The sequence below is a fragment of the Pseudorca crassidens genome, chromosome 21 (assembly GCF_039906515.1).
Source record: "Pseudorca crassidens isolate mPseCra1 chromosome 21, mPseCra1.hap1, whole genome shotgun sequence".
NCBI classification, from domain to species: Eukaryota; Metazoa; Chordata; class Mammalia; order Artiodactyla; family Delphinidae; genus Pseudorca; species Pseudorca crassidens.
In genome coordinates, this window is record NC_090316.1 from 15,948,734 (window position 1) to 15,966,256 (window position 17,523).

Below are 17,523 nucleotides of genomic sequence, written 5' to 3' on the forward strand. Positions count from 1 at the left end.
CTTGATTTCTCCTTTTCCTTTACACCCTGTCAGCGGGTCCTGCCAGTGCCACTTCTAACATGTACCCTAAATCCTTCCATTCACCCCCATCTCCATTTCCACTTCCCTCATCCGTGCCACCATCGCCCTCACTTGTACTCGCCCACCTGCCTCCTAACTGGTCTCCCTATTTCTCTTTGCCCCTCCACGTCCATTCTCGACACAACAGCCGAACAATCTTCTGAAAACATATATCGGATCCCGTGACTACCCTGTTTAATGCCCTTCAGAGTCTCCCGACTGCACGTAAAATAAAACTCAAACTCCTCGCAGGGCTCTGCAGTTCTGGACGCCGCTGACTTTTCTGACCTCATTACACGCCACTCTCTGACTTGGTCCCCAAACCACAGCCATACCAGACTTTGTCTCCTCGTTGCCCTCAACTGTGGGTCCCGCACTGGCCGTTCCCTTGGCCTGGAAGACTCTTCTGCAGGAATCCACGTGGTTGGCTCCACATCATTCATGCCTCAGCTCAGATGGTATCTAGAAACTCACAACGTGCTACAGACTTGAACAGCGTTGGATGGCAGTGTGTGTCCTCAGTGAGCTCCGAGGGAGTCTAAGGATTCACCGATGAACGCAGCTGAAGGGCATCTATGCAGACAGGCCTTCCCTGACCTCCAGTCTCAACTATCCAGTGTTTATGAAGATGTGGTACATATACACAATGCAATATTACTCAGCCATTAAAAAGAATGCAATGATGCCATGTGCAGCAATGTGGATGGACCTAGAGATTATCATACTAAGTGAAGTCAGACAAAGACAAATATCATATGAGATCACTTATATGTGGAATCTAAGAAAATGATACAAGTGAACCTATTTACAAAATAGAAATAGACTCACAGACATAGAAAACAAACTTACGGTTACCCAAAGGGGAAAGTGGGGGGATGGATAAATTAGGAGTTTGGGATTAACAGATACACACCACTATATATAAGACAGATAACCAACAAGGAAGGACCTACTGTATAGCACAGGGAACTATATTCAATATCTTGTAATAACCTATAATGGAAAAGAATCTGAAAAAAGAATATATATATACATATATATATATATAAAACTGAATCGCTTTGCTGTACACTTGAAGCTAACACAGTATTGTAAATCAACTGCATTTCAATAAAAACTAAAAAACAAAACAAACAAACTAACTATCCAGTGTTTTATCACATTCTTGTGATGGGCTTTCTTCATAGCACCTGTGGCCACCTGGCATGACCTTGTCCACTTATTTTCTATCTTCCCCACGAGGATGAGTGCCCTCTGGTTCTTGCCTCAGGGCCAGGCCATGGCAAAGCATAAAGTACATGTGTTGTGTGAAGTTTGTAAACAGTGGCAAGGCACACACAGGGCCTGAGGACACAGGGCACTTCGTTTCCTTCTTGGCTTTCCATTAACCAGCTGTGTCAACTTGGAAATGCTGCTTCAACTTTTTCTTCACCTGAGCTTGGATGATAATGGAGATTCTTTTTTTTTTTTTTTGCGGTACGCGGGCCTCTCACTGTTATGGCCTCTCCCGTCGCGGAGCACAGGCTCCGGACGCGCAGGCTCAGCGGCCATGGCTCACGGGCCCAGCCGCTCCGTGGCATGTGGGATCTTCCCGGACCGGGGCACGAACCCATGTCCCCTGCATCGGCAGGCGGACTCTCAACCACTGCGCCACCAGGGAAGCCCTGGAGATTCTTTTAAGGCCTAAGTTCCATAACAAGTAGGAGGAAAAGGCCTAACTAGGTACAGTAACTTGCTGCTGGGCCTTTCCTAAATCGATGGGAAGAGTTATTAGGCCCTGAAACGCTTCATGAATCGAGGGGAACTTAGCTTACATTCCTATAGTTTTAAAAGTCCTGTGCATTGTTTTCTAATCCTTTGTAAACTGTTCTCTGTGTAAGGCATAGATAGTACCACTCAATCAACCACAGAACTTTCTATATTAAAACAGATTCATTTCTCCCCAGTGCTAGAGGGTGGGATGTTGATTGAAGTGAGTTCTGAGTTAGTCTGTGACTCCATCGATGAGCATGGCTGAAGAGCGCAGTAATGAGAGGCCTCCTCAGCATCTGAGTCTCTCACTTCACAGGTGGAAAGCTGGGCTCTAGGAGTTGTTATGAAATGCAGGGGCAGACCTAGAATCCAGCTCTCTCACTCCCAGGAGCCGTCCCTTCTTCTGTACCTCACTGCTGCCCGCCAGCCCTGGCACAGCCACCTGGGCTCGTGCCTTCTCAGTGGGCTCTGCGGAGGCTCAAACAATGCTCTGATTCTTTCAGCTGATAAAGGTTTGAGTGGCTACTCTCCCAGATACTGTCCTTTCTCTCTCTCTCTCTCAGGTTTTCCTTTGCAGCAGAAACATCAAAGACTCCAACGTCAATAGCCCATGGTTCTGTAAGTGAAGTGGCTTTGGTGTCCCCTTCTGGATCATAAACCTAATAAGGCCAAGAACTCTGTTCTACAACCAACAGCCGTTATAAACATATATGAGTCAGTCAATAGATTAAAAAATAAATAAGGGCTTCCCTGGTGGCACAGTGGTTGAGTCTGCCTGCCGATGCAGGGGACACGGGTTCGTGCCCCGGTTCGGGAAGATCCCACATGCCGCAGAGCGGCTGGGCCCGTGAGCCATGGTCGCTGAGCCTGCGCGTCCGGAGCCTGTGCTCCGCAACGGGAGAGGCCACGGTAGTGGGAGGCCCACGTACCGCAAAAAAAAAAAAATAAACAAATAAATCTGTGAATAAATACACTAGGGGTGGGAGATAAAAAGTAGATCTTCTCCAAGAACTGATACGCTATAACCTTGGAAAAGCTACAGTTCAGAGAGGGAACTTGAGATTTCCATATGAAAGGAAAGACTGGAATTTGTGTGTTTTTAAAAAAATTTCATCCCAGGGCTTCCCTGGTGGCACAGTGGTTGAGAGTCTGCCTGCCGATGCAGGGGACGCGGGTTCATGCCCCGGTCCAGGAGGATCCCACATGCCGCGGAGCGGCTGGGCCCGTGAGCCATGGCCACTGAGCCTGCGCGTCCGGAGCCTGTGCTCCGTGACGGGAGAGGCCACAACAGTGAGAGGCCCGCGTACCACAAAAAAAAAGAAAAAAATTTCATCCCAAAGTTGACAACTGGCCAAAGAGTTTTCCAGCTTATTGCCTCTTCCCTAGTTTCAGGATGAAACTCTATTTGATTTGATTATATAAGAAAAGGAGAGGAGAGACTTTGGCCTGAATAAAAAACCACAGGACTCTTCTTATCTAAAAGTGACCATAGAAGTATTCTCTTCATCCCTAAAACAAGGTCATTTACATACACACACAGAAAACATGCCAGTGTGGCACATGGCTTCTTTTTCCAGCTCCTTCGCCTGAGGATGCAGAGCTGATGGGCTGGGCTACATCAGTCCTAGACACTGAGAAAATCCAGGCTTCCCAGAAACTTACGAGCTGCTCTGTCCTGGCTCAACACCTCCAGCAGTTCAGCTGCCACACGTGGTTTCCTGGTTGTAATTCAGTCACGATTCTGGCTTTAGCTTCATCTACACAAAGCAGTAGCCTCTCTGGGGCTCCAAGGATCTAGGGGTCAGAGACCTCAGTTTAACTTTTGGTGTTCTGGGTACAACCAGGCAGAGCCCTGCCAGCCTCCCTTGAAATACCTGGTCCTGGGTTTAACCTCATGTGGCCCCTCTGTGGACATCAGGGTCTACTGAGATGGCAAGTTACATCTGGGCCCTCTAATCAGCCTGCTATGCAAATGCAACTTGAAGGCAGAGACTAAGGTCTGCCACCCCCATTCAGGACCCATGGTCTGGAAGATGATCTGGTAGTAGTCAGTCCTGGAGTATTAATCACTGTATTTATCAGTCTGATCACTTATGGGAAAATTGAGCACACTGGTTTAAAATCTTAGCTTAGCATGGAAAGATGTGCATGTGATCCTTCCAACCCCACAGTCATTCTCTACTTCATTGTCCTATTTGTTATCTTCACTGATGATCTGAGTTTATATTATGTATTTGCTTACCAGGTCCTTGCCTATTTCTTCCCAATAGAAAGTCAGCCTTACAACGACAGGAACTTTATCTTATCCACTGCTACCTCTACGGTACTCAGGACAGTGCCTGGCCCATAGTAGGTGCTCAATAAATAATCACTGAACAAACGAAGTATTTGAAATTAGTCAAAGTATTTTTGGCAAGGGGGCAGGAACTCAACTTTGTTTAATTCCCCTCACGTTCCTGCCTTATAACAACCATACCAGGATAGGGGTGTTATCCCCATTTTATACCCAAGGAGACGGACAGCACATCTTCTCAGGCAGTTAACACAATACAAACCAGAAGCCAGAATAATAGCTGTCTGTCTCTGGGCTGAGATGATCTCTCTAAGGATGGAGGATGATGAAAGAAAACAGGGAAGGGCCAGACTGATTTGTAACTGAGGAAAACAAGATGGGCAATGAGAAACTAGAGCTTTGCAGAGGTTCAACCTCACCCCAGGAGGCTTCCGGTGTGCCAGCCTGACTTTTCTTTTAAAACTCTGCTCAAATGTCCACTTCCACTTGGGGTTTATTTCTCCTAAGAAACCATTACCAAGTTCTCTTCCTTTCTAGGCATGCGTTCTGCACACCCACTTTGGCTCCTGGAGGGCGTGTCTGCTGTATCCGTAAGGGATGGATGGGGGTTGTTGATCCAGCGTGTGGTGCGCTACTTAGGTACCCAAAGTCCCCCACCCACAAACCTCTGCTCTAACAACCCACCATGCGCACGTGTCTACCATTAGAATTCCACTTTTGGTTAAAGCATGTTTTCAGAAGGTATCTGTTAAAATACAGATTGATTGATTTACTCACTTTACCTAGGAAAAGACTCATGACTGTGGATCGAGTCATACACAGTCATCAGCTTGCAAGGAATCCAGTTGAAGTAGCAGAACCTGGAGTTCTAGTACCTGATCTTACAGGGGTGGACATCCTGGGAATTCTGTAGTGCTGTGGGGTCTGGCCATGGGAGAATGAATTCAAAGATACATCAAAAACAGAAGGATCAGTCTCTAAGCAGCAAGGCATCACCGCGTAAGACCCAGACTTTGTCCAGTCCTGATTCTTACCTGCAGAGATCCAGCACATAGGTGAGCAATATCCAGAAGCCTGGGGACAGTTCAGAGAAGCTGGGTTAACCGGGCTGAGAAGGAAGTAGGGTGCACGGCAGTCCTCAGTACCAGGGAAACCAAAACGCGGGCTGGGAACCAGAACCGGGGCATTGAGTTCAGACAGAGACTGACTGGCTGCACTGCAGCCTTATTCATGCTCAGCGACCTATTTCTGGTTCTAAGTGAAAGTGAGAAGGAGCTTCACCTCTGCTTTCATCCAGCAGCGCTGGGGACCCAACTTCTCCTGTGTCCTCTGGCTTCCCCAGTGGAGTCCCTTTCTCCCCCTCCTCACTGGGTTTCTAGTACACATGGTCCGTTCAGGTATACGATTCTGTTTGATATTACTGTTTAGTAACGGTTGGTGTGTTTATAAACCTAAAATGCAAATTACCTGCCTTCCATTAGATATTTGTTTCCATTTTAAAAACTGATACCACAATTTCCCCGTGTCTTCAAGCAAAGTGAGATGCCCCTTTTATGAATTCTCACTGTATGCTGTGCTTGCCTTTCATAACTTTTGCCACAAGGTAAATAAATGATTGTTTGTGTAGTGATTTAGGTGATGTCTGTCTCCCTGATAGACTGTAAAGACAGGAACTATGTCTGTCTTATTCATGGATTTATCCCCTAGCACGTAATAGAGCTCCTGGTGCACAGTGTGTATTCATAAATATTACATGAACGAATCAATGGATGAAGAAGGCATGGCTAGATTTGGGACTCGACTTTGAGACCAAGATTTCTCCACTAGACCCAACATAATCCTAGGGCCAAAAGGTTTACCAGTTGGCCCATTCTGTTTACTCACCAGCTTGGGATCAAGTGCTTGCTTTTTACTCCCAGCCTTTTGACAACATCTGGTCATCTTTGATGTCACCCTCTTTCTTCATCCTTCTGATATCTTTGTCCATTTTCCTATCTTTGGTGTTCAAGTTCTTCCATCTCTGTTCTCTGGCTTTTGATATGGGCCTGGCCTTCTTATTTAAAGGGCTGTGAATACTCAGTTTCCTTGGTTTCTTTTATTCCTGTGTAGGCTGTGGATGTTGGATTGCCATCTTTTTCACTGAACACCTGTGAGCCCTTATCCAGCTCCTACGGAGGAGCTGCCAGTCTGGCCTCACTGAAAGCCCTATGGCCTATTATCTCTCTGTAGAATTCACCTTACTTATTTATGTGTTAGAGCCAAGGGGACATCCATTCAACACTTACATTATAACACCGTATCAAGGAGGAAGGTATTTTCCTCTACCCTTCTAAGTTCTTCGGGCTGGTCTAAGAAGTAAATTGACATGAGACATATTAACAGGAGAAAATCAAACAAAAAGTTGAGTCACGTGAATACACGGGAGAGACAAAGGAGAACTGAGCCCTCATCTTAAATACCAGCTTCAGCTAAAGACAAAAGAGGATGTTGAGGATGGGAGAGTCAGTAACTCTCTGATGGGAGCTTATCAGGAAAAGCACAGTAAACAATGGTAAGGGCGTTATGCAGATTTAAGTCATTGCCTTCTTCATGGTTAAGAATTTCTAGAGATTTGGTCATCTTTCTCTTCCTGGTACATGGAAGGAGACACCCTTGCATATAGAGATTTCCCTTACAAATATAAACGTTTCTTACAAAAGGGTAACTCCTAATTAGTTTTCAGAATTTTTCCCATGTCTGCTGTTTCCTAGAAAATAACCAGCTTAAAATAATTAATATGCCAAAGAGACAAGATTTTTTAAAGGAGGAGCTCTTTTACAATAGAAGAGAGAATTGGGATGATACATAAGACAAGGACCTCAAGATAAGCAAATTTAAAGATCACCGGGCCAGCCAAGAGTCACAGTCACACGGCAACGTGACCATGGACAAGTCACGTAACTTTTCTAAGCCACAGCTTCCAAATATATAAAACGAAGCAACTAAATAGTTTCTTAAGTCCTTTCCAGCTTGTGTGATTCTCTAGTGTTTTGAGTTTTAGAAGAAAGTTCTCGACAGAAATATTCTTTCAAGAATAATTGCTAACTGCCCCAGCTTGAGCACAATCAGAACTCTTAATTTGTTCACATTCCAGGTTGGATTTCCATTTGTGTCTTTGACAAAATAAGTATTGGCTTTTTAGAATTTTTTAATTACCGTGAGACTAGTGTATCGACGGGGCTCTCAGAGCAATCTTAGAGCATCGGTAACTGCTTATGATTCTAGCAATCTTGCAGTAGGTTATTCATTCTTTGGTATTTGGTTTGACATTTATTTTTCTTTTTCAGCCATATTGACTTAAATATCATTAGCCCCCAAATGCACCAAAGGGCAACTGCATTGACTTTTTTAGTTCTACTCAGCTATTACGTCGTAATTCATCTTTTACGGCAAAACTTCCATTGTGAACAGGCCAGGAGGGCTGAATTTGCATCATAGTCACACCTTCCAGTAAACTGTAGAGTCTACTTTAAATGTTACAGGAGTAAATCACAAGATAGGAGAAAACACTTGCTAAAGGGCAAATGATTTGAAACTTCTATTTGAGAGAGTATTAGGAGAGGAATGAATGAAGCTATGGAAGTGTATCATATTAGAAAGGGGAAAAGTGTCAACCAATTCTTACAAAATCGGATGATTTCCATTGAAAAATCTCCCTAATTGATTACATGTTGCACAACATGGGTTAATTTGGGATTCAAGTAACCCAAAGGTTTCTAAAAGCCCACCAAAGAAGAGAGAGAATCTTCTGGGCAGCAAAACTAACTGTCCCTAAATAGGGTCTCTGTTATTCCATGGGGTCAGAGCCTAGAAAAAAAGAAAAGAGTAAGAAAGCCTCTTTCACCTAGGAATTTAAACATTTTTGGTAAACTGTTTTCTTGAAGTTAATTTTTTCTAATTGAGACTCCAAATCTAGGGGAGATTGGGTTTGTATGGAAGGAGTCTCCCACTGTCATCTTATCCTTGTTAAATATCTGTCACAATATTAAGGTGTTTTCAACTGCAAGGGAAGAGAAACGCTAACTGGTGGGTCTAACCCTAAACTGAAATGGTTTTCCCCACAATCTTTCTGCTGGGTTTGTGTGGTGAATGTTACTTTCATAATTAACCAGCCAGTGTCCTGTCTTTTGGACAAAAGAAGAGTCAGTCACAACGTGGCAAAAGCAGACAACAAAAAATAAGAACTAAGCAACAAAAGTAAAAATAAACAAATGGGCCTGCATCAAACTAAAAAGCTTCTGTACAGCAAAGGAACCATCGACAAAATGAAAAGGCAACCTACATAATGGAAGAAATGTTTGCATCATATATCTGACCAGAATGGCTATTATCAACAAGATAAGACGTAACAAGTGTTGATGAGGGTGTGGAAAAAAGGCGACACTTGTGCACTGCTGGTGGCAATGTAAATCGGTGTAGCCCCTATGGAAAACAGTATGGAGTTTCTTTGAAAAATTAAAAATAGAACTACCATATGATCCAGCAACTCCACTTCTGGGTATTTATTTAAAGGAAACAAAAACACTATCTTGAAAAGACACCTGCACCCTCATGTTCATTGCAGCATTATTTACAATTAGCCAAGGCATGGAAACCCTCTAAGTGTCCATTGGCAGATCAATGGATAAAGACGATGTGGTGTATATACACAATGGGGTATTATTCAGCCACAAAAAAGAAGGAAATCCTGCCTTTTGCAACAATGTGGATGGATCTTGAGGGCATTATGCTAAGTGAAGTAAGTCAGACTGAGAAAGACAAATACTGTATGATTTTTGTAAATGAACTGATAGATACAGAGAACAGTCTGGTGGTTGACAGAGGCGGGGAGTGGAGGGTGGGCAAAAATGGCTGAACGTGACCAAAACGTACAAACTTCCAGTTAGAAGAGAAATAGGTTCTGGAGATAAAACGTATAGCATGGTGACTATAGTTAACAATACCATATTGCATGTTTGAAAGTTGCTAGGATTGTACATCTTGAAAATTCTCATCACAAGCACTCAATATATACACATATCAAACCATTATATTATACACCTAAAACGAATATAATGTTACATGTCAATTATATCTCAATAAATTTTTTTTAGACTAAAACCTCATATTCATACAGAGATCCCACTTTGTGGGGTGTTTGTGCACTTTCACTGTCCACACCCCTCACTTCTCAGTCTTCCTTCTCTTCAGCCTCTAGAATTTCTTCCCTCTCCATAGGTCACTCATCTTGACCACAGGTCAATATCAGGATGTATGGAAGAGGGCCTTCTGAGTGGCTAACCTAGAGGGGAAGATGAGGGCTGAGTGGCAAACAGAGATGACCCATATCTGGGCACTGAGAGACACACATAGAGGTCCCAAGACCTTGATCAAAGCCTATGTTCTTTTTCAATAATAACTAAAATTATCTGCTTAATTTGGATTTCCAGTCCACAGATAATCAGAAACCAAGGCTGAGAATGAAAAATGATACCTTGGGACTTCCCTGGTGGTCCAGTGGTTAAGATTCTGCACTTCAACTGCAGGGTGTGTGGGTTCGACCCCTGGTCAGCGAACTAAGATCCCACATGCGGTGCTGCGAGGCAAAAACAAAAAAACAAAAAATAAATAAAAATGATACCCACAGGCTGAAAGTGATGATGGAGACAAAAAAATGGCTGTGAAACAGGTACAACTAAAAAACCCATAGAGCTCAGAGGGCATTTCGTGAGTGACTCACTGCCTAATAACCTCAGAGTCATTTCCTCTGTATTTTTATATTTCAGTTCCACAAGAGATACACCCAATACGTCTAAAGCTTGGTTTTAAAAACAATAGTCTTTAGTTATCTGTAAACTTCCACGATACTTAATTACTCATACCAGAAATGCCTTTAAATGAGATACCATTACCTCATGTATAGAGATAAAATCCCAGGATTAGTTGGCCTGTGTTGTGTGCACTGTTTGTCTAAATGAGGCTGCCCATCTCCTAAAATACCCTCACCCCAGAAGGCCAGCACTAGGGAAGCATGAGTGTTCCCCCTTCGTCATTAGATGACAAAGGAAGAATCATACAGCTTGCCCAGCCTGGAGGTGAGCAAGACACTCAGAAGGCACCTGCACATTTTTCTCTGAGGATGCCCAGATGGCACCAGGCCCAATGTGGAGGCTGGGACATGAATCAGAGACCCCTCGTGGCTTTTGCACTAGCAGGGCTGAGTGTCTTGTCAGCAAAGTCACTGAAGGAGGCAAAACCGCCACTAACAACACCCTTCCACTTGTTCCACACTTTTCCAACACCTTCCTCTTCTAAGGTCAAGTTCAAGGCTCACCTTACCCACAGGGCCCACCCTGACCACCTGGTCAGGTCTTTCCCTCCTCTGAAGGCTGCTCATCTTATTATCCAGATCATTCATTTGGCACTTGCCAGAGGGTTTTAGATTGTCAGCTCTCATTTGCTTGGCAAAGAGCATGGGGCCCTGAACACAGCACACCCCCAATAACTATGACTCTTTTATTCATTGAGCAAATATTTATTGACTACCTACTATGTGTCAGCTACACAAAATCCCTGTCCTCACGGAGTTCACCGTCTAGTGGGGGAAGACAGACAAAGACAGATAAATAAAATGTATGGTACCTTAGATGGTGTAAGTGCTAAGGAGAAAAAATTGTATGAAATGTGGGCGGTGGGGGAGCTTTGAAATTTTAGATCTTATGATCAAGGAGAAGGTGACTGTGAGTAAAGACCTGAAGACGTCGGTGAGAGAGCCATACAGACATCTGGAGAAACGCGTTTCAGGCAGAGGGAATGGCAGGCAGATACCCTGTAAATTATGGCATTAACAGACATCGTTACTAACCCCTTGGGAGCAGGACTTTATTTCAACTTGAAAAGTCCTGCTTATTATATATAATATATATAGTAAGGCTGGCATTAACAGACACTATTGTTAACTTTTCTAGTATATATATATGTGTGTGTGTGTGTGTGTGTGTATACGTATATATCAATATATATGATATTGATATGATATGCTATATGACATGATATTAAAGGCTGGCATCAACAAACACTACTCTTGAACCCCTGGCAGCAGGGCTTTTCAAGCTGTAAGAACGTAAGCCATATTAAACAAAGCTCTACCAGCCCTTAGAAGATTAGACTGACAGTCTTAAACTTTTTTGTGTCTTTGGCCATAGCTCAGGTGATACAACTCAGATTATCAGCCCCAGGCAGTCCAGTTCGCCACAGCAGGAACACTGGTCCTAACCGATGGAAGAATAGTCCCACTTGGGGCAAGTTATCAATGAGGCTGTTAGCAAGTCCTCTCATTATCAGCTTCTGCCAGAAATTATAGTCGGGATACTTCCTTAGACGCAAGATCAATCGGCGGTGGGAATCTTGCCCATTGTGAGGTTCGGTTTCCAACTAGTCTGGAGTTGCCCCAGAGAGGCTTGATCTGATTGGTTAAGAGGATACATCGCCCAGCCAATCAGAATATTCAAGAGACCAGTTGAAGCCCTTTTGTCTACCCTGGCGGCTGCAGTAGCTTCTGGCAATGAAGGTCAGAGTGAAGCTTGAATGTACTATTGTAACTTCTCTTTCCTTCTCTGACGGGCCAAATTAGCCACTTGCTTACTTACTTTCCTTTCATTAAAGACCCGACGTAATAACCTCAAAGCTATTGTAGAAAACAGCGTTAAGATTTGTATCCTTTGGGGAAAACTGCGTAAGATGACCTGTCACTCCTCTCCACTCCTGCGCATCCCCGGGCCCAGGAGCAGCCCTGCCTCTCACCCCCTCAGATGTCCCACAGCCTTGAGGGAGGGGCTTGCATCTCACTCCACCACTTTTTTTTTTTTCACCCCTTCTCTTCTGGAATTATAGAATTGAATTTTGAAAGTCACTTTCTGCCAAGACTTTTAAAAATATCTTCTGTATGTGCTACTGCCAGACTGGGATTGATTTACCAAATAAAAGGACAGTAGAAGTCTGCAGAGTCAGATCAATCTTTATTGAAAACCCAACAAACATTAAAAGGCTGCCACTAAGCAGCTAGGGGTTGAAGGCAACTCCAGCTAACTGGCGCCCATAGCACTTCTATTCACTGCCAAGTTCTATGCAACTGGCTCTCAACCCAGCTCCATCAAATTAGGCCAGTTCTCTATAGGGCTTGTGTTGCTGTGTTGCTAATGAGGGTGATACAGAGCGCCCCTATCCCAATAGCGTTCCTTCTAGATGTAGATGCTTCCCGAAACTCGAGGATTTAAAAATGCTCCCTGAAATGCCAGCTGCCATTTTGTTACTTGCATTGATCAGTGATGAAGAAATTACTAAATAGCTCCTGTTCTCACTAAATGGTGCAATAGCAATGCTAAAATGATTTGGGGACTGAAGGGATGGAGAGATATTTGGAGGAAGAAATCTCTTTTATATTGGTGGAACAACATACAATGATTTATGAAATCTGAGTCTTCTAAAAGACTGAAATAGGGACTTCCCTGGTGGCACAGTGCTTAAGAATCTGCCTGCCAATGCAGGGGACACGGGTTCGAGCCCTGGTCTGCGAAGATCCCACATGCTGTGGAGCAACTAAGCCCGTGTGCCGCAACTACTGAGCCTGCGCTCTAGAGCCCAAGAGCCACAACTACGGAAGCCCGCATGCCTACAGCCCGTGCTCCGCAACAAGAGAAGCCACCGCGATGAGAAGCCCGCGCACCGCAACGAAGAGTAGCCCCCGCTCACTGCAACTAGAGAAAGCCCGTGTGCAGCAACAAAGACTCAACGTACCCAAAGATAAATAAATAAATTTATTTTTTTAAAAAAAGACTGAAATAGAGTGATTCTCTTTGTAAATTCTCCGAGGTTTACTAATCAACTGATTTTTATAGCAGTTTTCCTCACCCCTAGCTAACATTAGAATCACCCCAGGGTGGGGTACTGGCACCCAACACAAACCAGTAACCCAGAAACTCTGGAGGTAGAGCCCAGATATCAGTAATTTTCCTCCAAATCTCTCTAGTTGATTGTAATGTGAAGCTGGGGGTGAGAACTGCTGCTCCACAGGGATCAAGTTTATTGTTTCAAATAATTTTTTAAAATTGTAGAATGAAAACAAAAGCGTTATATATATAGGACTTTAAAAAGCCTGACTGTTACAAGCCCTGTCATAAGGTTTGGCTTCTTCTGGGGCCTTTCTCCTTGGCTTATAGATGGCTGTCTTCTCCTTGTGTCTTCATATGGTCCTCCCTGTATACATCTCTGTGTCTTAATCTCTTCTTTTTATAAGGACACCAGTCATACTGGATTTGGGTCCACTCACATGACCTCATTTTACTTTAACTACTTCATAAAAGACCCTCTCCCCAAACAGTCACCTTTGGAGGCAGTCAGGGTTAGCACTTGAACATATAAATTTAGAGGGGACGCAATTCAGCCCATAACAGGTACTTTGAAGTAAAGTGGATTTTTCTGTTGCTATTGTTGGGTGGGAGACAAAAATTTCTTTTAAAACATGTTAATTAAAAAAAAAAAAGACACTGAGAATAAATTCAAAAGTTCCCCGGGCATGTGCAGCATAAAGATCCTGAACCGTCGTGACGGGAAGACTGTGCCAGAGGAAGGAAGTCTCAGGACCAGCTGAAAGCGCAGTGCTGCGGTGTTCCAGAGATGCTTTGTAAAGATGTAAGAGATCGCCTACTTCTGTGGATTCTTCAACTGCCTGCATTGTCCAGAATGCCCCAGACAGCCCACGGTGCTGTAGGAGCGTGTGCAATAAACTTTCCCTTCCCAAGAGGTCTCTCTCCTTTCTTGGCTCTTCCAATGCTTATAAAATTTGTATTTGCATAAAAGGTAAAGCAACGTATACAATGCATGAAGGCTTGGTGCTCTTAAATCCTAGATGTGTTTAGTTAAAAATACTAAAAAATAATTTGGAGATCTTAAGAATCCACTCCCTAAATGTGTGGTTCCTGGGAAATACCACCTCAATAGGTTTTACCTTAGGCCCTCAGTTTAGTTTTTGTAAAACTGAATGTTTCTAGAGAAGCAAAGCTGAGGAAGAATATAGAACCAAAACAGAGAGGTACGTGTATATGGTGTGCGTGTGTGTGTGTGTGTGTCTGTGTGTGGTAAGGGGTGTACAGATAAGGGAAAATAGAATCAAGAAAAGCCAGTGTAAGCCATTCTGCTGTCATGGAGGAGACTATTAGGGCTGTGGGTTTAGAATACCTGCTCAAGACAGGTGATATTTTATTCTGAGTTTCTGTTTGAATGAATCTCCCGGTCCCCTGAATTTACCTACAACAGGAGCAAAGATAATAACAATTTTGTATGAATTCTATGCTCCAACTCAATCACGGTGCTGTTCTTTCAGCAAATTGTTTCTGAGAACCTTTCATGTGCATAGCACCGTCCAGAGAGCCAGGGCCAACACAAAGAGGTACAAGATATACCCACTACTCTCAGTGAGCTGGGAGTTTATTTGCGCAGACAATGCATATACAAGTCAAAGATAAACCACACACTCCCTAACACCATACACAAAAATAAACTCAAAATGAATTAAAGACCTAAATGTAAGGCCAGACACTATCAAACTCTTAGAGGAAAATATAGGCAGAACACTCTATGACATAAATCACAGCAAGATCCTTTTTGACCCACCTCCTAGAGAAATGGAAATAAAAACGAAAATAAACAAATGGGACCTAATGAAACTTAAAAGCTTTTGCACAGCAAAGGAAACCATAAACAAGATGAAAAGAAAACCCTCAGAATGGGAGAAAATGTTTGCAAATGAAGCAACTGACAGAGGATTCATCTCCAAATTTGAGCTCATGCAGCTCAATATCAAAAAAACAAACAACCCAATCCAAAAATGGGCAGAAGACCTGAAGAGACATTTCTCCAAAGAAGATATACAGATTGCCAACAAACACATGAAAGGATGCTCAACGTCACTAATTATTAGAGAAATGCAAATCAAAACTACAATGAGGTATATCATCTCACACCCGTCAGAATGGCCATCATCAAAAAATCTAAAAACAATAAATGCTGGAGAGGGTGTGGAGAAAAGGGAACCCTCTTGCAGTGTTGGTGGGAATGTAAATTGATACAGCCGCTATGGAGAACATTATGGAGCTTCCTTAAAAAACTAAAAATAGAACTACCATACGACCCAGCAATCCCACTCCTGGGCATATACCCTGAGAAAACCATAATTCAAAAAGAGTCATGTACCACAATGTTCACTGCAGCACTATTTACAATAGCCAGGACATGAAAGCAACCTAAGTGTCCATCAACAGATGAATGAATAAAGAAGATGTGGCACATAAATACAACGGAATATTACTCAGCCATAAAAAGAAATGAAATTGAGTTATCTGTAGTGAGGTGGATGGATCTAGAGTCTGTCATACAGAGTGAAGTAAGTCAGAAAGAGAAAAACAAATACTGTATGCTAACACATATATATGGAATCTAAAAAAAAAAAAATGGTTCTGAAGAACCTAGGGGCAGGACAGGAATAAAGACACAGACATAGAGAATGGACTTGAGGACACAGGGAGGGAGAAGGGTAAGCTGGGACAAAGTGAGAGAGTGGTAGTCTATATATGGACATATATACACTACCAAATGTAAAATAGATAGCTAGTGGGAAGCAGTCGCATAGCACAGGGAGATCAGCTCAGTGCTCTGTGACCAGCTAGAAGGGTGGGATGGGGAGTGTGGGAGGGAGGCAGACACAAGAGGGAAGAGATATGGGGATATCTGTATATGTATAACTGATTCACTTTGTTATAAAGCAGAAACTAACACACCATTGTAAAGTAATTGTAAAAAATTATACTCCAATAAAAATGTTAAAAAAATAAAATAAATTAACCTCAAGAAAAAGAAAAGATAAACCACACCATGAAACTTACAAGCAATGCAAAGGCGATGTAGGGTGATAGTTTATAAATGTCCATGTAGTGCCCTAAAGGAAAAAAATTCAATCCTTCTAGAACTAAAGGCTGCAATAAGATGTGAATTCCGAGCTATCCTGGTAGACTGGACTCAGGGCAAGGAAAATGGATAGGAGAAACTTCAAAAATGGAAAACAGGGATAAAATGGACTAGCCATTTTTGTTTGTTTTTCACTGGTTTGTGTTAGATTGCATGGATCAGATCTGGGACTCAGGGGAAAGTCACTGGACACATTTATAATAAAATGTAAGTCAAATTTCAGTCATCTCTCAGCTTCTAACAGGTCTTTCTTTCAGCCCTATCCCTACTCCAAACAAATAGGCAAACAAACATATGACTTAATGATCAGCTTACACTACGATCCCTGTCAGTGGGAAACTAGATCCTGGCTAAGGGCACAGTCATTTAAAAGGGTCCAGTTTGGTCCTCAATATAAACTGGTCATTACAGAACATGTGAGACCTGACCCTCCTTCAGGAACCTGCCCAGTGTGGCTAAAATTGGCCTCCTGAATTAGACATTGCTTAGGAGAGAAAACACACCATGGGCTGAGGGCCTTTCAAAAGTCTTTTCTTTCTCTAAAAGGAAACGAGGCCAAAATCAGCAACCAGAGTAGACTCGAGTTTATAAAAGCTATCTAGAGTCTACCTCAGGAATGTGAATGAAACTCAGGTCTTTCTTAAGCAATATCTTTTTATCAAATTTGCTTTAACAAAAAAAAAAAAGCTGCTGTTGTGTTTGGGTTACCATCCCTGTTCTGATATTATTATTTTTTAAAAAATTCTGTTACTTTAAAATAAAAGCCTAGTATATGGAATATCATAGGAGATGACTGTTTTAAACAAGGAAGGCTTTTTCTCCATCCTCTTTCCCAGGCCTCCACACACAGGCATGGGACCGACCTGCTCTTTGGACCTCAGAAGGTGTGAGTACACACGGGCGTGATCGGCCTGCCCTTTATCCCTCCGAGGTCGGCGTGTTCCTCCTTCCAGCTGGCAAGACCAGCAAACCATTGTGCAATCTGTTCCACCCGCACAGACCCCAGGCTGTTGCCACACTGTCTTTTCCTTTTATTAGTAGGGAAAATTGATCCTTCTAAATGGTAAGTCCAATATTGTAAGGAAGCTGAAACAGTTGCATGGGTTTTGGCTAGTGGCTAACTAGGTTCCCTTGTTCCCAGCTCTACTGGAAACATCCAGTTAGGAGCAATGTCCAGGATCCTAATCTCTCCCTTCTAGAACCTCTACCTTCACCTAACTCTTGTACCTCCCTGGCAATAAAAGCATCACGGTAAAGCCTGTGTCATGTCACTTTCTTGAGGGCATACTCCTTCTGGCTTTCCAATCAGGAACACCTAGGGGGAGTGAATGCAGATGACTCCAGGGGCCAGCTAGACAACTCCAATGTGTGGATTTGGT